Below are 19,948 nucleotides of genomic sequence, written 5' to 3'. Positions count from 1 at the left end.
AAATAATTGGTGTTCTGTAGAAATCCTGCATCAATCTGTGAAGCAAATACATCTGCTACACTAAATCCTGTGTCAGCCTGGGACGATGGACTGGATGATCTCTTAAGGTCCCTTCCAGCCTCAGAGTTCTGTGTGTATATGATTACACCAGTGTTCTATTCCCTCACTGTATCTTGATTTTTCTGGAACACTTTTTTAAAGAATTGTAAGTGTTTGTAAAGGAAGCTGCCCTGCCAGGACTGCAGCTTTCCCGGCCCCCTTGCTCCTGCAGGGATTGGGTGTTCTAGGATAAACTTTTCCATGCAAGTGAAAATGTGTCAGCACAAGTTGCACACCAAGTGATACCATTGCTGACATCAGATCTGGTGGTGTCTTTCAGATTTTAGAGTCAGTATCAGCTAATGTCTGGGTTCTGTATTGTCACAGTGCAGGCTCTTTCATGGAATAATTCAATAAAATAGTAAAAAGGGAAGACAAAATCTCCCAAATAAGATAAAATTGTTGATAAGCTCTTCCGGGAAATTTTATTAGGTTCTAAGAGACATTGTTTCTCAATGCTGACTTTGAAGAAATGTAAACAAATGGAAAAAATTAAGTAAGGACAAACAGCAAAGACCTTGTCAAATTAAATATCCCCCCTTCACTTAACTTTTACAAAAATAAGCTTTTATAAAATCTAAGACCAATATAATATATTCACTGGCTTTAAAAAATGACTATAACACTTGTCTGTAAACAAATGTTACCATACAGTGTTCAAAACTCAAACCCAGCAGTGTTAAGAGCTTAAAGTGAAATTGATAATAACACAAAGTAAAACTGACTTAATTGTTCAAACAGAGAAATACAGTAAAGTAGTCAGAGCATAGATAGTGAGAAGCAGTTTGGATTCACTCTTAATTATCTAAGATTGTTAGTAACATAGGAAAAGAAATATGTTTAAAACATTTAAGTTGACAGTCTGTCTTAAATAGGTAGTTATTGAAGTTTTTGGGGTTTCCAAAAGAAAATTCCATGTACAAGTGAAACTCAGCTATAGCTTTCTTGTTTAAGGACACATTTAAATAATGAAAGATGAAATATCTCCTGCAAAGAAACAAACTAATAGAAGCAGCATTTAAGAAACCACATGTCCATAAAATCTTCCCAAGCACTAGTCATTTCAGCTTGTTTTCTAGGGCACTCCACCTGTGGTGCTATCAGTACTCCTGAGGGCATTCTGCGCCAAAAAATTAATTTCTGTGCACAACATTTTAAAATTCTGCAACCTTTATTTGTCAACAACTCAATGCAGAGGCTCCAACATGGCAGTGGGGAGCACAGGCCACTGGCTGTACAAAGGTGGGAGCTCACCCTGCAGTTTCCTCACCCTCCACCCCTGGGATACGGACTCAGTGGTGAGACTGCCCCCGACCCTGACACAGCACAAGGCCTGGACCTGCCCCAGAAACACCCTGGAGCCTTGCCATTCTGCACAAAGAGCACCAGGTGTGGGGCAGGCAGGATCCAAGTGTGGAGGGGCTCAGTGTGGGGGGATTCAGGTGTGGGGTGAGAGGATTCTGTGTGGGACAATCTGGGTGCAGGCAGCTCAGTGGGGGGTCTAGGTGTGGGGTGATCTGGATGCGCAGGTAGGCTCATTGGGTGGGGGGTGTTCCAAGTGCAGGGGCAATGGGACACTGCAGGGGCTTCCAGGTGAAAGTGGTGAGGGGTCTGCGTGTGGGGGTCTCAGCAGGGTGCTGGTGGTGTGGCATTTGGTGGGGGTCTGGGTGCAGCTAGTTGGGGGTCTGGATGTGGGGGCTCAGTGTGGGGCTCGTTGGGGTGGGGGTTTGAGTGCAGTGAGCTCACTGAGGGGGGTCTGGGTGCAGGGGTTGGGGTCCGGAGTTAGGGGGTCTACGTGCAGGGGGGCTCAAGATGCATGTGTTTAGGTTTAGTGGGGTGGGGTTTGAGTATGGAAGACTAGGGGGGTTCTGGGTGTACAGGATGAGGCTTTGTGGAGGCATCTGGGTATGGGAGGTCCAGATGCATGTGGGTTGGGCGGATGTGGGAGCAGCTCCCTGTACAGTGACAAGGGAATCTTGAGTAGGCGTTAGGTTGTTTTGCCTCTGGATTTGGCACTGGTGATATTGCTGCTGGAATTCTGTGTACAGTTCTGGGGTCCACAGTTCAAGAAGAATGTTGAAAAATTGGAGCGGGTTCAGAGGAGCCATGAGAATTATTGAAGGATTAGAAAACATGCCTTAGAGTGATAGACTCATGGGGCTCCATCTCTTTAGTTTAACAATGAAGATTAAGGGGTGACTTGATCAGTTTCTAAGTACCTTCATAGGACAAACATTTGATACTGGGCTGTTTTATCTAGCAGACAATCCAATGGCTGGAAGCTGAATCTTGATGAATTCAGACTGGAAATAGGTGTGTATTGGAATAGTTACCAAAGGTCTTGGTGAAGTCTCCATCACTGGCAATTTTTAAATCAAAATTGGATCTGTTTTTTTAAATACATGCTTTAGTTCAAAAGGAATTGTATTGGGAAAGTTCTCTGTCCTGTGCTATGCAGGAGGTCAGACTAGATGATCACAGTGGTCCCTTGTGGCCTTGGAATCCATGAATGGAGTAGGAGAAACTCTGCCCTTCTTCCCAGAAGGGCGACATCGAGGGAAAAGGAGCCATATAACCACTCTGAAGGGGAACACACGGAATAGAGGGGCAGGCCTGCAGTTGTCCCCTTTAGATGCCAGGAGGAAATAGGCCTGGAGTCCTCCCCATTGAACAGTCCTGAAAAGGGGGTCTGCCTAAAGGCCATCCACAGGCCGGAACATCCTGCTGTGAAGGTGGGGGACCACGGAGTTTCCTCAGTGGCCTCCCGAGTTTGGATAAACATTGAGTCTTCATATCTTTTGAAACTCAAAATTAGGGCATTCATACTAAAACTAAGCTCCGGTTCACCAGAATTCATTTCTCTCTCTGGCTTCTGGGGCGCTTCAGCCTCTGACAATATCTGTAGAATTGTTACTGACAGATCTTCTTACCAGGTTGCTCGGTAAATCAAGACATGATCACAATCAGTATCCTGATGCTAGTTTACAGATCAGCCTATGGGAATGATTGTACTAGGCTTAAATATAGTCTTAAAACATCATACAGTATAGAAAAATTGAGAAATAGTAAGACAATACAGACAATGATTCATCACTAATGAAAAGCCCTTCCTCCTCTCCACCCAACAAAATTTGATTCTTATCTTTGCACATTGTCTCATTTTGACTAGGATGAATGAAGGTGTATCTATTTTTGGTGGTATTGGCAATAAAACTTAATGCTGAGGACACCACATCATACATTTTACTGTTCATATGAAATTCATCATGATGTATTGTGCCACCAGATTCATTGTTCTTGTTGTGATGTATTGTGTAATTTGCTGGAAAACCTTGCTTTAAATGCTGCTGTATATTAGATTTAAATTCAGATTACACTGACATCTAATTAAATCTATCCTGTAGTATTTATTAAATGGGATGTAAACTGGAGAAACACACACACCTAGGGGTAAAATGAGGAATGTAGTGGGAGAAGCCACTAATTTAGAATGTGTACATTAAGGAAGACAAACCTTGTTTTTATTCATATGCTGAACAGGCTGAAAAAGCACGTGATACACTAAGTAGGCCTACTTTAATTTGCACACTTTGTTGTCTTGTGAGTTGCTGCTGTTGGCCCGGAGTAAGTCTCTCTCTCTGAGGGTTGTTTGCATGTCCCAGGCTGGCAGTATCACCTAATGGCAATACTCTGGGGGTGTAATGCTCGCTCGTGAGAGTTCAAAGGGGCCACTTCGCCTTGCGGCACTATCAGGGCAGTGTCGCCTACTGCGAGAGTGGGGAGGGGAGGGGAGCCTGTGCCCACCCTACTCCACTGGCTTCCGACCCAGGGTCCTTTGAAACAAGGTACCCTGACACACAGTTCAGATCCCAGTACCCCAAGCGGGTTCCCTGGGTCGCTTCCTACCCTTTTCCCAGTCACTTCAGTGGCATCTCTAGGGTTGGATGTGGTGTCTCTTGTGTTTTGTCTGTTTCATCTCCAGCAGCTCCTCTGCTGGCAGCAGCAAGCCATCCGTCTCGGCTCTCAAAGTTGGCTGGTGTTAGGGGGTAGCAAGCAGGGCAATTGCCTGGGGCCTCAACCTTTTTCTTTCTGAGCGCCCCCCCCCCCCAAACATGCTATAAAAACTCCACGGCCCACCTGTGCCACGATAACTGACTTTATATAGCATAGATTGCCCATATACTACTACACATGTCCTTGTTCTTGATTTGTATCTTTCATGATAGGAAATTAACTATCATATGTAAAACAGTTCCTCTTTATTGATAAATGCTTTGCTGACTTTCAAAATAGAATACTCCACATGCTAATTCTGGTTGAAGCACTTGCTCATGTAATGGATGCAATACTTCTACTGTTAGCTTCTGTTGAAAGGCTTGGTCATGTTCCCACAGCAGCTCTGTCAGCTTGATTTCAGAGCAACATACCAATTCCTAACAGCTCAACTCCAGTGTCAAGCTCCTTCCAGCTTCATTGCTGTCCCACCTTGGCAGGCTTATGCTTTTTAAGTTTACATTTTTTGTCTATAAAGTGCTTTCAGTAGTTTTTAACCATTGTTGACCCAAACCCCAGTGACTGCAGATTGGTCAAATTCTATAACACTTGGCACCTTAATAAACTAAAAATTATTAAATAATATTTGTTAATAGATTTAATCCTAAACCAGTAGCTGGATTTGTTTCCAAACTAGGGCATTTCAACCTTTTATATAATTGCTTAATTTTAATACAGTTATTTACAAAACACTACCGTATAGGTTTTTACTTCCTAATAGCATTCACTTTACACTACAGTTAGGCAGAACTTTTGGATAAGAGTGTTAAATGGTTAAACTCAATGTCTTATATTGACTGATCTTTCTTGGTGCTGGGCTGGTTTCTGTTTCCAAAGCATACAGCCTTCTGAAAAGAACACCACCGATCATGGCTCCTCTTTAGATCCTCTAGGATTTTAATTAAAGAACATGTCCTTGCATTTGTCTTACCCCCTTGACGATACACACTACACGTTCCAAGCGACTGCATCTTCCTTCCATAGTTCCACCCTTATTCTTTGCCATAAAATCATGTTAATTTTTATAGGAGGTGTAACTGTTTTGTGCTTAGACTTTCCATGGTTCAGGAAAAAGCATACTAACTGTCTGATATTTTACTGTCCACATCTCAAGGCAGAGTTGAATTTACTATAAATGAGGGAATATTGGATCCAGCATAAAATCTTTGGAATATTCCTGCCTTAATTTCAGCTAATTCAAAAGGTGTTGATCATAGCTATCAAGCATAGGCGCAGACCCCGGGGGTGCTCCCCGCCCCAGCTCACCTCCACTCCGCCGCCTCCCCTAGGCGCACCCCATGCCCGCTTTTTCCCCCCTGACTCCCAGCGCTTGCTGATTTGCGTGGCAAGTGCTGGGAGGGAGGGGGAATGTGGCGTGCTCCGGGAAGAGGTGGGGCCAGGGAGAGAATTTGGGGAAGGAGTCCAATAGGGGCAGGTAGGGGGCAGAGTTGGGGTGGGGACTCTAGGGAAGGGGTTGGAATGGGGGCAGGGCAGGGGTAGGGAAAGGGTGGAGTTAGGGTGGGGCCAGAGGCGGGGGGGGGGATGTGAGCACCCACCGGCACCAGGGAAAGTTGGTGCCTATGATATCAAGTACTGCCCAGAGGCTTTGAATATTTCTGTTCTCATCCAGCTCCATCTTCACTGGTTGTTTCTGCTGCCAATGAAAAATCAAATCCACTGAAGTCAGAATAGCTAATTATCAAGCCATGTATCCAAATATCATCTCCAATAGGATAGATAGATTACCTACTGAATTTAGAGTTGGGGCTTAAATCAGTTTGTGATGAAGGACACTTGATTGCTAAAACCTCACTTCAGGCTGTACTGGATGCAGTGGATTCTGGGATCCATTCCATGACTTCATGTATTGTAATAAGACATGCATCGTGGATGTCAGCTTCAGTTTCCTGAGAGAATGGCTGCTAACCATTGAAGATTTGCCATGTGATGAACAGAATCTATTTAGTGCTGAGCCTAAGGGTATGTCTACACTACGGGATTATTCCAATTTTACAGAAACCGGTTTTTAAAAACAGACTATTAAGTCGAGTGCACGCAGCCACACTAAGCACATTAATTCGGCGGTGTGCCTCATGTACAGAGGCTAGCGTCGATTTCCGGAGCATTGCACTGTGGGTAGCTATCCCATAGTTCCCGCAGTCTCCCCCGCCCATTGGAATTCTGGGTTGAGATCCCAATGCATGATGGGGTCAAAACAGTCTCACGGGTGATTCTGGGTAAATGTTGTCACTCAGTCCTTCCTCCGTGAAAACAACGGCAGAGAATCATTTCGCGCCCTTTTTCCCTGGATTGCCCTGGCAGATGCCATAGCATGGCAACCATGGAGCCCGTTTAGTTTTTTGTCACTGTCACCGTATGTGTACTGGATGCTGCTGACAGACGCGGTACTGCAGTGCTACACAGCAGCATTCATTCGCCTTTGCAAGGTAGCAGAGATGGTTACCAGCCGTATATCACTGTCTGCAATTGGAAATTGGCGATGACGGTTATCAATCCTTTTGTACCGTCTGCTGCTTTGGAAATTGGCGATGATGGTTACCAGTCCTTTTGTACCGTCTGTTGCTGTCATGGGTGCTCCTGGCTGGCCTCGCTGAGGTCGGCCGGGGGCTCATGGACAAAAATGGGAATGACTCCCCAGGTCATTCTCTTCTTTATGTTTTGTCTAAAAATAGAGTCAGTCCTGCCTAGAATATGGGGCAAGTCTACTAGAGAACCAGAGAGCACAGCCGCTCTGGGTCAGAGCCCCAGATATCTCGCAGGAATGATGAGCTGCATGCCATTCTAGGGGGTGCCCCTGCAACAACCCCACCCATTGCTTCCCTCCTCCCACACCCCTCCTGGGCTACCATGGCAGTTATCCCCCCATTTGTGTGATGAAGTAATAAAGAATGCAGGAATAAGAAACACTGACTTTTTAGTGAGATAAAATGAGAGGGACGCAGCCTCCCGCTGCTATGATAGTCCAGGCAATACAGAATCTTCATTAGACATGAAAGGGGCGGGGGGTGAGGCACTCAGACTCCAGATGCTATGATGAGGACGGTTTTCAATCCTTTTGTACGGTCTGCCGGGAATGACCGGGAGTCATTCCCATTTTTGCCCAGGCGCCCCCGGCCGACCTCACCGAGGCCAGCCAGGAGCACTCACGGGATGATGACAGTTTCCAACCCTTTTGTACCGTCTGCCATCAGGAAAGGAAGGGGAGGGGATGCTGCTGTTCAGCGCCGCAGCACCGCGTCTACCAGCAGCATTCAGTAGACATATGGTGACATTGAAAAAAGGCGAGAAACTATTTTTTCTCTTTTCTTTCACGGGGAGAGGAGGGTGGTAAATTGACGACATATACCCTGAACCACCTGGGACAATGCTTTTGACCCTTCAGGTATTGGGAGCTCAGTCAAGAATGCAAATGCTTTTCGGAGACTGCGGGGACTGTGGGATAGCTGGAGTCCTCAGTCCCCCCTCCCTCTCTCCCTCCATGAGCGTCCATTTGATTCTTTGGCTTTCCGTTACACTTGTCATGCAGCACTGTGTTGAGTCCCTGCTGTGGCCTCTGTCTGCAGATTTTTTCAAATGCTTTGGCATTTCGTCTTCTGGAACAGAGCTCTGATAGAACAGATGTCTCCCCATAAAGCGATCTGATCCAGTATCTCCCGTACAGTCCATGCAGATCAGCGCTCCACGCTGAGCAAACAGGAAATTAAATTCAAAAGTTCACGGGGCTTTTCCTGTCTACCTGGCCAGTTCATCCGACTCCAGATTGCTGTCCAGCGGTCACAATGGTGCACTGTGGGATAGCTCCCGGAGCCCAATACCATCAAATTGCGGCCACACTAGCCCTAATCCGAAATGGCAATACCGATTTGAGCGCTACTCCCCTCGTCGGGGAGGAGTACAGATATCGGTTTTAAGAGCCCTTTATATCGAAATAAAGGGCTTTGTTGTGTGGACGGGTGCAGGGTAACTTCGGTTTAACCCTGCTAAATTTGGTATAAACGCATAGCGTAGACCAGGCCTAAGTCTCTCCATTCTCAGGACTCGAGATCTGATTGCTGAGTGTATATAATCCTGTGTTTAGAAACAATCAATTTCATTCTCAACCTTTCTTTAACGTCAGTAATGTGTATTTGTTCTGACTCAACAGATTTGCCCCCAGAAGACTTCTTCATTCTAGTTGACGTGTAGTTGTAGGTTCTGTGATGCTACTGCTGTCCAGGGTTAAATAGAATTTATCTGCCTTTTCAATCTCCTTTGAAGAAGTACCTTGTATTAATCAGAAATCTATAACTGACTTAAGAAAACAGTAGCTCACAAAACACCGTTTTAAATTACTAGGTTTATAAGACTTTTGTGGGACTGAGGTTTTAAATAACCCCTCTAGTGCTTTGAAGAGTTATACAGATAATATGGAAATAGTATAAGTGCAGGAAAGTAATGGGAAAAGTTGAAGATAGAATAGTCCTATAGCACATTGCAACTTGTCTTGTGCACAGGATAGAACTTAACTTGTTCAAAGGTGCTGTAGTTCTAAGACAGGGGTCGGCAGCCTACGGCACGCGTGCCAAACACGACACACAAGCCGATGTTGAGTGGCACGCTGCCGCGGTCCTGGCCCCCAGCTCCACTCAGCCCCACCGCTCTCCCCTGCGGGGGTAGGATGCAGAAGCTTGGTCCTGCCGCAGCCAAGCTTGCCCCCTCCCCCGCTTCTTCCCCCAGCGTGGTGCTTTCCTGCCCCTCCCCCACTCCTTCCCTGCGCCAATCAGCTGATGGCCCTTGCGAGGGGGAGGGGGAAGAGCGGCAGCCTGCACGCAGCTCCGTAGAGGAGACAGAGAGAGGTGGGGACGGGGCCTTGGGGAAGGGGGTGGAACAGGGCACATCCCTTCCAGCCCCCTGCCATGAGCCGCTCAGGGCAGGGGGCTGGGAGCACCCCCACGAGCCGAACACCCCAGCCCTCTTCCCTGACCCCCCCCACACACTCAGCCTTCTGCCCTGCACCCCCCACACTGCCAGTCCTCTTCCCTGACCCCTGAACTCCCACACACAGTCTTCTGCCCTGCACCCCTGAACCTCCGCACACATCCAGCCCTCTGCCCTACACCCCCCCACTGCCCTCTGCCCTGACCCCTGAATCCCACCCCAGGTCTGGGGTCTCGGCCGCAGGCCCCGCTCAGCCCGCTGCAGGCCTAGGTGAACAGAACCCCAGGCTGGCAGCGAGCTGAGCAGGCCGGCAGCGTAAGATCAACATTTTAATTTAATTTTAAATGAAGCTGCTTAAACATTTTGAAAACCTTGTTTACTTTACATACAACAATAGTTTAGTTATATAATATAGACTTATAGAAAGAGACCTTCTACAAACGTTAAAATGTATGACCGGCACGCAAACCCTTAAATTAGAGTGAATAAATGAAGACTCGGCACATCACTTGTGAAAGGTTGCCAACCCCTGTTCTAAGGTTTGCTGAGGGCCCAGGACAATTTCCATCCAATTCAATGCACGTCTTTTCATTGCTGTTAATGGGGGTTATGCTGGAACTCTGGTGGAGGGGAGGAAATCTCTAAATACATGTTTTTCTTTTTGGAGATACATGCCCTACTAAAATTTGAGGGGGAAGAAACCTAACAGTGAAAGAGTATAGCACACTTTTCTGTCAGGTTTTGTTTTGTTGAGTAGAAACAGTTCTAAACCTGAATTACTTGGTGGTAGAATCGGTCAGGTTGTTCATGTACATAGCTTTCTGGCTTTGGTGGGGCCTTTTCCAAACCCAGTGACCTTTCTATAGGGATTTAATAGTTGAAAGGTTTAAGGAAAACAGTTTGTCTAGTGGTATTTGACTATACAAGAACTGAAAAATGCACTCACTAGTGGTGACTGTGAACACTTCATTGATGAGTGAGGTCAAAATCTTCTGCATAACTTAACCTTGCCCTTGAAAATCCTGGGTCGTCTTGTTGTGAAAATAATGCTCCAGATGTGCACTGCTGTCTTCCAGAGCCTGCTCCGGCAGGCCGCTCTAGCACTCCCCCTGCTGCTGTTCAGAACACTGGGCAGCAGTGAAACCCATCATCGTGTCCATCACAAGGGGCGGGGTGGCAGAGTAGCATAGGCCTTAGTCTACCCACCCGTTAGTAGCTAGGAGGTGAGGGAAGGGTTCGAGTATTTTCTTGCCACCTTCCTCAGAGCATAGTCAGGGAGGGATAGTTTGCTGAAACCAGACACAGGCTGGTGCAGCTGCAGGCTGAGACAATGCAGTGGAGACCCCTTCTGCCCTTCTAGCAGCTATTCTCTCCTCCCTCCACGCACTCTTGCATCGGCCTTGTTGCTGTGGGGAAGTGAGCGTTCTCCCTCCTGGCAGTCAGAGATTTGGCATGCGTCAGATAACTGCAGACTAGAGGCTGGTACAAACACGTAGTGTCAAAGCCAGGATCCAGGAATGGCATTCAGGGTTCCAACAGCTGGAGAAGGTGGGGAGCTACGCTGTTCACCAGTGTGTTGCCCTTAAATCTGGCTAATTGGGGCCCTTTGCACCTTCTGTACCTGCATCTGTTGTTTGCTAGCAGCGTTAGCCATGGACCAGGACCACGCTGTCCCCTGGGCTGCACAGACATAGAAGAAGGGGGGGCGGGGGAGTCTATGCTCAAAGGAGTTTAGAGTCTGAATATAAGATGAGACAAAAGAGGCCTACAGACAGATAGGGAGTACAAGGAAATAGAGACTGTATTGATCAGCATGTTAGGCAGTAGCTTCTGCACACCAGCAGCCTAACTGTTGTGTGTTTTTATAGGGATCATGGCAAATGAGAGTTCTGAGGAGGAACTTTGAAGGCGGGTAATTAAGTTAGCGTTGTAGATGTTCACAGAGAATGAATGCCTCCATAATGTGAGGAACAGCATGGGAGAAAGCACAAAGGTGCTTGTTTAAAACATAACATAAGTGGGCAGTGGAGACTGGAATCAGAGGCTGAACAAGGTGATTGGGTGTTTGACCATGAAGGGCCTTGAAAATGGGTGGGCGGTGTGGTCAAAGCAATAGGCCAGGAAAATGATCTTTGTAGCAGCATTCTGAACAGATATGAGCAGGGCATGATTGCATTTGTCAAGGCCAGAGAGAAGGATGCTGCGGATGATGGGCGTTTTAGCTGTGGATTAGTAAAAAATGCTGGTATTTAGGGACATTGTGCAGAAAAAATTGGCAAGATTTACACAGCCCTGGATATGAGGACCTAGTGAGGGGTCCAGGTTGAAGATGATACCCAGATTATGGGCCTGAGTGACAGAATTATGGCGTTGCCCACAGCGATCAAGAAGAGAAGGTAGCAGCGAGGGTTTGGGTGGATGGGATTAGGAACAGGGGGATTAGGAGCTCTGTGTTAGCCATGCTGATCTTGAGCTGACGGGTCAACATTCATGAGAAGATGACAGACTGGGCCTGAGATTTTTGTTTTGACAGGAGACAGGTCTGGAGTAGGAAGATAGATCTGTGAGCTGTCAACCTGGTAAGGGTAGTTGAATTTGCATGTGCAGATAAGATAAGGTACCCAGGTTTACCCAGAGACAAGGTAATCAGGTTAGTTCTCTGGCTAGGGTCTGGTAAATTCAAGTATGGATAATACATTCTTCATGAATTTTAGAGGCTGTGTTCTACTCATTCATTCATTTTCCCACAGTTCTATAGCTCTTGATGCTGCTATGATAGATCAGTCTTTTGGCCCTCAGTTGAAGGCAAGGGAGTGTTGAAACTTTCTAAAAAAGATGATTTCACACATGGTGCCTGAGACAAATAAATGAATGAGCAATAGGATAGCAATTATATTGGTCCCAGACACCCACATGGGGGGGGGGGGTATTAAATCTAGCTTCCGTGCGAGAGAGAACCAGTGATAAGCATGGGGTAGTGTACCTGGGTCCCAGTCTAAGTGGAATAATCATGACTTTCAACCCTGAGACAGGTAAGGCCCGGAGGCCTAACATCTTTTGCTAGGTGCACACAGGAGAGACCAAAAGGTGGGCAGACGTGCAGCTAGTCCTGGAACTGACACACCCGGGTTTCAGTCCCTTGAGATAAGTTCCTGCAACAAGTAAGGGACATCAAGACCTGATATTTCTAATGTAAAAACTTAACATTACTGTCTCATTTTGCACCAAACAAAAAAGTGCATGTTTCTTGCTTTACAGTTCTGTTGTGACCGTTCATATCTAAAAATCACTTTAAAGAAATAGTGGGTGTGAGACAGTTTGCCAAAGGGGTGTGGCTGTGGTATGTGGGTGTGTACAGGGTTTGGAATAGATACATGGAAATTATATAGAAAATTGGTGTGAATAAAATGGCTTTAATATAGTAACATAGATCACTATAAGGCAAATCTTGGTGGTTCTCTAAATTTTGGTTGCTCCACAATTTCCATAACAAAAGTTGTGGGGTGCCACAGTAAATTGCAAAACTGGGCTATCTCTGTTTTATCATCTGCTTTGTCTTTATTTCCTTCTGCAGTACGTTGAACCCCTCTCTCCTGTATTTTTTTTTCTATCTTGCTCCTATTTTAATTTAGAGTTAGGTTGACAGCTGCAGGAAGACTTAAAGGTGACATGTGGAGGGGGGAAATGGCTTTTTGCCTCTTAGTTTATTTGCTTCCTTGTGTTTAAAGAAATCTTGAAATGTCCCCTCCCCCTGAAAAAACCCAAACAGGCAAATTTTATTTTTTATCCAAAAAGACTACAGCTCTAATGGACCTTACCAGGCAACTTAATAGTACAACTGAGCAAGTAATTGATTTTGCAGTTCAATAGACGAACTGAAAAAAGTGTAAAATGTAGAGAGAATACTTGCCTCCCTCCCAAGTTCAGGGTTATAAAGCCTTGCTTGATATTAAGGACTATGAAGTACAGAGAATCATTAATACCAGAAAGTGGACATGCTGAGACTTAAACTTATGGTGCCCCCTTGCTCAGTACTTCTTTTCAAAGGCCAAAGAGATGGCTGTGGTGGTGGCTTGTACTGCTGTATTCTGTCCGGAGACCAAGATCTTTGAGATGTAGATGGAAGCTCAGTGCAGATGGAATGTTCTCAAATTTTAGCAGCAAGACTCTGAGAAATTTTACTGAGCACATACAAATGGCAGTTTTCAGAGACTTGTAACTTGGCCAGATTTTGGTGGATTTTTCATGAGGATAACAGAAAGCATCTCTCTGACCCTACCACTATCTCCCCACCAACCTTCAAGTTCCTGCTCCAAACCATGGAGGCTCAATGACTTTTCAAAGAAACATTTGGATGATTTTTTAACCTTAGGAGAAAATAAGTTGTTTTGCTAATTTCATTCACAGAAATGTCTGTCTTATTTTGCTGAAACTTTCAAAAAATAAATAAATCAGCCTGAGACAGATTAAAAATTTCAGACCAAATGGTTAATATTTGCTAAAATTGTAAGCAACTGAAAACACGGAGTTAGAATGAACAGTGGTAGGCCTACCAGTTCCACATATAAGGTAGAAAATCAGTAAAGGACAAAACTATTTCTTTTGGATTTGCAGTTCATCTCTTATTTTCCACCCAAGATGATTAGTATTATAGTAGGTCTTGCCTTTCATATTTTTTTTTCCTGACCTCATAACTCAAGTGCATGTCATCCTTTCTGAGCAAAACAAATTATTAGCTATTAGACAGCAAATACAAAACCAGAAATTGTAGGCTACAAGATGTATGATTTATGCTACGGTCTTAACATAGGCATACATAAGGAAATAAGTTGATGTAGAGCAGGTGGTCCGGTCAAGAGGGTGAGAGGTATGTTAGAGTTTTGAACATTAAGACACTGAGAATATTATGTTTCAAGAAAATGAACTTGAAAATTCGCTTCGGTAAACTGAGGCAGAACAGCTGGCATACTTATATCATACTCTGAAAACTTGCTGTCAGTGTATATGTGAAGACCAGATATTCAAAAGTCTTCAAACAACCCTCCTGGAGAAGACCGCTTTCATAAATGCTGGAAAATCTTACATCCTTGTGTAAGATAAAAATATCACAAATATTTCTCTCTTCCTTTGTGCTTCTCTCTAAGTATATTAGTATTCCTTCAGTAAGAATTGGCACCTGCTTTCTTATGAGTCAATGCATGAGTGCATCAAAAGCTTCTTTCCTCCAGCATCTGGATTTTGAGAGAGCTTGCCTTTAGTGCTAAAGAGACTGGGACTAGGTTGGAAAAGAAGAGTATGGGAGAGACAGATAAGAGATACTCTATGTAAAATAGATACTCTGACAAATGAGTGCTCAGACTTGCGTTGATACAAGAACAAGAATTTGTTGTTGCAGCATATTTTACATGGGTCAAAGGAAATATATATTTTGCACAACATACCATGTGATAGTAAGGCAAATAGCCTAGTAAACATTAAAAATGTATCCTCAGTTATACAAGGATAAAATACTACTTCAGAGCATAAACTGGTCACCTGTTGGTGTTAGGGAGAAATTTGCTCCCATGATGTAGCATTGCACGATTAGATTATGCTTTCTTTTGAAGAATCTACCGTTCTTCATTATCAGAGACGGAGCAAACTAAATGGATCATTGTTTTGTTCCTTTATAATTTGTTCTGGTATCCCATTGCTTTCCATGAAGAAACTGAACTTGAATTAATGATCTCTTTCGATTTTGGTTGTATAGTTTTTGACAGAGCTTCCATAGTAGATGAGAGGATAAAAGCATTAAGTGAAAGCGTTCAGTTCAAGGTTGGGAGTTTCCCTGTAGATTTTAGTAGTAGTTAAAGGTGCAAGAGCTCGTTTTCTGGGCGAGAGGTTTAATAGTTATTAAGTTTGGGTCCCTGACCATTTCGTCCTTTTATTTGTCAGCAAGCTGGGATTGTTGGTCTCCACTGAGTTTCTCTTGGAGCTGTTACAGGGATCTTATAAAATATGAATCTTCTAGGTACTGCTCTTTTACATTGACTCGGATTACACACGCTTACATTCCTCATCCCTGCCCGCTGTCATCCTTGTGTAATTGGCTGCCTTATTTGCGGAGTTGCTTGGCAGAGGAAGGAACACGTTTCTGTTTTTATTTTGAAAATAGGGAAATGTCAGATTGTTCTTTCAGCTTACTCTGATGCTGGGTTGACTTACTGTAGAATTAAGGTAACTACATCTTAAATTGCTTTTGTGGCAGAGAACTGTTTCCTATTAAGTAAATGATTTTCATAGGATAATGAGCTAGATTTGATCCACTACCTAGTTGATTTTAGGATGAAGTATGTATCTTAGTGCTGGGCAATTCACACCTTTTCTCTTGTTGTATGCAGTGTTAGTTGTAGCTGTGTGGGTCCCAGGATATTGGAGAGACAATGTGGGTAAGGTAATATCTTTTATTGCACCAACTTCTGTTGGTGAGAGAGAGACACTTTCAAGCCACCCAGAGCTCTTCTCTGGGTCTGGGAAAGGTACTCAGTCACTGCAAAATGCAAGGTGGAACAGATTGTTCAGCATAAGTAGTTAGTGCATATTGTAAGGGACTGTTCAAGGTAGACACCATGTCTCCACCGATAATCATAAGGAAAAAGAATAATCTGACTGGATGCCACAGAGCTAACAAAAGAACACTCTTGATCATTACATTGATTGCTTCAGGGGAAAACATTGATTGTGAAATCCTTAACAAACATCACATTCACCATAATCTCCCACTGCTGAGAGGACAGCCTGAAATCAAACCAGCAGGCAAAGAGGCCCCATTATAGTCCTCAACTGTAATGATTACGTTAACAAGGCCTACACACTGACACCACCTACTATAAAGAACTTGAAGACCCCATACCACAATTTACCCAGGAATTTAAGGATATCAAATTCTTCCCCAAAAAAATCCAAGATGACTTACCCCCCATGAACGTATCCCAGGGGCCTTCTGTGTGCTTCCCAAGATACACAAACAAAGGAATCCAGGCAGACCCATCGTATCTAGCCACGGTACTCTTACTGAAGGACTATTGGGATTCATAAAAAACAAATTTTGGCAATTAATTTGGCAATTGATCTTTGATTATCAGCAGGTAAGTATGCCAGTGGACTGTGATGGGATGTTAGATGGGGCGGGATCTGAGTTACTACAGAGAATTCTTTCCTGGGTGCTGGCTGGTGAGTCTTGCCCACATGCTCAGGGTTTAACTGATCGCCATATTTGGGGTCGGGAAGGAATTTTCCTCCTGGGCAGATTGGCAGAGGCCCTGGAGGTTTTTCACCTTCCTCTGCAGCGTGGGGCACGGAGTCACTTGCTGGGGGATTCTCTGCACCTTGAGGTCTTCAAACCACAATTTGAGGACTTCAGTAACTCAGACATAGGTTAGGGGGTTGTTATTGAAGTGGATGGGTGAGATTCTGTGGCCTGCATTGTGCAGGAGGTCAGACTAGATGATCATAATGGTTCCTTCTGACCTTAAAGTCTGAGTCTAAATGCAGCAGGAAACCAGTGTTATTCCTGAGATATACATCAATGATATTTTTATCCTCCGGACAGACAGCTTAAACATCTTCATAGTTTTCCACCACAACTTCAACAACCACCACCCATCTATCAAACACTCTCTGGAACACTCCCATACTAGCATCAACTTCCTGGACACCACAATGGGCTTCAGCGGTGGAACCCTACAGATCACCGTATACAAGAAACTCATGGATCCCCATACCTGCCTTCTTAGATCCAGTAACCAGTCCAAACACACCAAGAAATCTGTTTATCTACAGCCAGGCACTCAAATACCACAGACTATGCTCCGAGGAGAAAGTCCAGGATCATCTTAACACACTTAAAACCGCCTTCACCAAACAAGGACACCACACCAGAAAAGTAGATTACATATGAAATGTGCCATCCCAATACCCTAAGAGAACCTGCTTCAATACAGAAATAAAAACCCCTCTGGCCACGCACCCTGGTTGTCACCTGTCACCCCACACTGGAACCCATATGGGGTATCATCAAACAAATGCAACCCATACTCAATGGGGACCCCATCCTGAAAGAAATCTTTCCTGAACCCCCTCGTCTGGCCTTCAAACAACCCCCCAGCCTCTACAAGCTCATCATCAGAAGCAGGATCCCACAGACCAGGAGACACCAACTCAAAGTGGCACCAGACCCTACCAGAACAACAGATGCAAAACCCGCAGACATATCTTCACTGCTACAATGATCAAAACCCCCACCACTACCCCACATACACAACTCACTTTTCAAGATCCGTGGATCCTACATGTGCCTATCACAACATGTGGTGTACCTCATCCAGTGCACTAACTGTGCCAATAACCAGCTTTGTGAAATCAGAAAATCACTACGCACTCAAATGAATTCACACAGGAAAACGATAAAAGACAAAAACATCCTGTTACCTGTGACTGAATGCGTCTCAGAAAGTCATCACTCTATATCTGACCTCTCAGTCCTCGTCCTCAAAGGAAACCTGCATGGCACTTTTTCATAAGATGACCCTGGGAGCTTAAATTAATTACTCCGCTAGACACTGAAAATCATAGATTGAACTGGATTTATGGCTCATTACAACAATCTGTAACCCATTAACCCTCCTTTTTGTCCTATGACGACTGCAAAGGTGTTAATGGGCCACGCTAAGATCCCTTACATTATGTACTAAGTACTTATGCTAACAATCTGGTCCCCCTTGCATTTTGCTGTGATGCTGGAAGTACCTTTCCCAGACATGAAGAGCAGCTCTGTGTAACTCAAAAGCTTGTCTTTCTCACCAGCAAAAGTTGGTCCAATAAAAGAGATTCCTTCAGCCCGGCCCCATTGTCTCAGCTTTTTCTCTTGACATTTTACAGGAAGTTCTTTCAGTCCATTTGGATGATCTGTGATGCAGAATAGTTTCTGGGATTTAGATCTGCCCGTCAGATCTTTCCATTAACTTGTCTGTGGACTAGCATGAAGGCACTACTTTTGATAAGCACTCTTGACAGTGTGTTGTTGATAGAAGTAGTCGTATTTTCAGTTGTTCAGAAATGTTGGCTAGGTCTGGGTAAAATAATCAGTTCAGATTGATGGATTTGAGTCTTAGAAACTGAAGCTGCAGGTAAGAAAATTAGATTTTTTTTTTAATATTGACGGAGCTATGTTCTAGTTCTGCTTTACAGATAGGTGGCATGAATTAACATTTGTGAGTCAGCATCAGATTTTGTAAAAATACTTCAACTATTGGAATTTAATTAAATACCCTTTTCCATTGTAACCTGTGGAAATAGTTTTAAACCTGGCTCTTGGGTGGTATATTTTACTTTTTCTAAAAATGTAATTCTCTTTGTACTGGGAGATATAAGCATTCATGCATCACTGACCAGATATTGTCTATTAGTAGATGTGAATTGTTTACATGAGGTGGAATTGTATTTCAGGTGTAGATCCATCCCTGCAAGCAGAGAACAGAATCCCAGGCTCTTCACAGGCTACAGCTGCTGTATCTAAACAGCAAAAATCACGTTCTACCAACTCCAGAGATGAGCGCTTCCGATCTGGTAAGGAAAATCAATGCAGCTAAAACAAAACGGGTGCCCCAACAGTATCCTTACACCCATAAAGAGGTACATATATTATGCTTAGGGAGCCAAGTGAAGTGCTTTCCATATTGGAAGAAGGCAAAATATGAGGAAATCTGTCCAAGCAGCTGTGCTGTATATACATATAGGCAATGCTTGGCCAACTCCAAAGTGGAGAAAATGGTTGGGGAAGAAAGAAAATCGTAAACACATTCTGATGTTTTCCTTGTTATGGACTTAAGCCATGCTTAACAATTTCCTCTCATCTGCCGGTCTTGCTTCCTATCATTGGAGCACCCTGTGCTAATTTTTACAAGGCTCTGATTTTTTTTTTCACATAAGGGTTATAGAATTACCATATTTACCAAAGCTCTCTTTCAAACATTTCCTGATTTGAAGCAAATACACTCAAGTAAGGGAAACATCACAATGGATATTCTACATGAACTTGTAAACATGCTTCAGTCCAACAAAGAAATGTGTTTTGGGAAGTTTCTATGAAAATATCCATATCCTCCTCATATCCTGCTTCCATTGTTGCTGCTCAGGTGGCTAAAATACATTGTGTTTTGATGTGAAATTCCCTCTCACATTACTGAGAAAGGCAGGTGCTTTCTGAAAGCCATCATCTGGTAAGTCTATCCACAGGCTTCTAACTAGAATGCTGTTTCGGTGTGCTGTTGAGGGTAACTACATGTCCCAGGACTGGGGAGGAAGGCGATATCTAGAGAAATTGGCTGCATAACCTAAATTTTTGAAGTAATATCTTACTTATTCTTCAGTCGCCTTTCTTTTAACTACTTGGCACCAGTATATATGGCTTCACATTTTCATTGCTGGTATTTCCATTGAGAAAACTCTGCTCCTAAAATCAAGGCATTACATCTCCATGGTTTGTTTTTGAATAATCCAAGGGTTGATGGGATCTTTTATGTGGTTTGGGTAGCATGTGCAAGGGCTTTTAGGAAAGATATGTGCTAGCCGAAGAATAGATTTTCTGAAGTTTGGGGATGAGGATAATAATATCAAAGAGAATTAATTAAATGGGATGCTTAAGATTAACTTTAATATAATTTAGTCATTTGCTTTAAATTCCATCTCTTTTGTGTATCAAACTTATTTGCAATATAATTTTACTATCAGCAAACAAAATGTTCAATATGTATCTAAAAATACCCTCTGGAGGAAGCCTATCATTGGTTGATGTGGAGAAAAGGACAAACTAGGACAG

The 19,948-nt window shown here is 44.0% G+C and overlaps 1 protein-coding gene across 1 annotated transcript in view; it reads left to right on the top strand.

Annotated features, from left to right (window-relative positions):
• DIP2A (disco interacting protein 2 homolog A) overlaps positions 1-19,948 on the top strand; it is a 155,056-nt gene that overhangs the window by 19,166 nt on the left and 115,942 nt on the right. The window contains exon 2 of the mRNA XM_045032559.1: positions 18,577-18,696. The gene's annotated coding sequence lies outside the window, so the exon portion shown is untranslated. The remainder of the gene's footprint in view (positions 1-18,576; positions 18,697-19,948) is intronic.

The sequence above is a fragment of the Mauremys mutica genome, chromosome 10 (genome assembly GCF_020497125.1).
Source record: "Mauremys mutica isolate MM-2020 ecotype Southern chromosome 10, ASM2049712v1, whole genome shotgun sequence".
NCBI classification, from domain to species: Eukaryota; Metazoa; Chordata; order Testudines; family Geoemydidae; genus Mauremys; species Mauremys mutica.
This window is presented reverse-complemented; position numbering and strand designations above follow the sequence as displayed.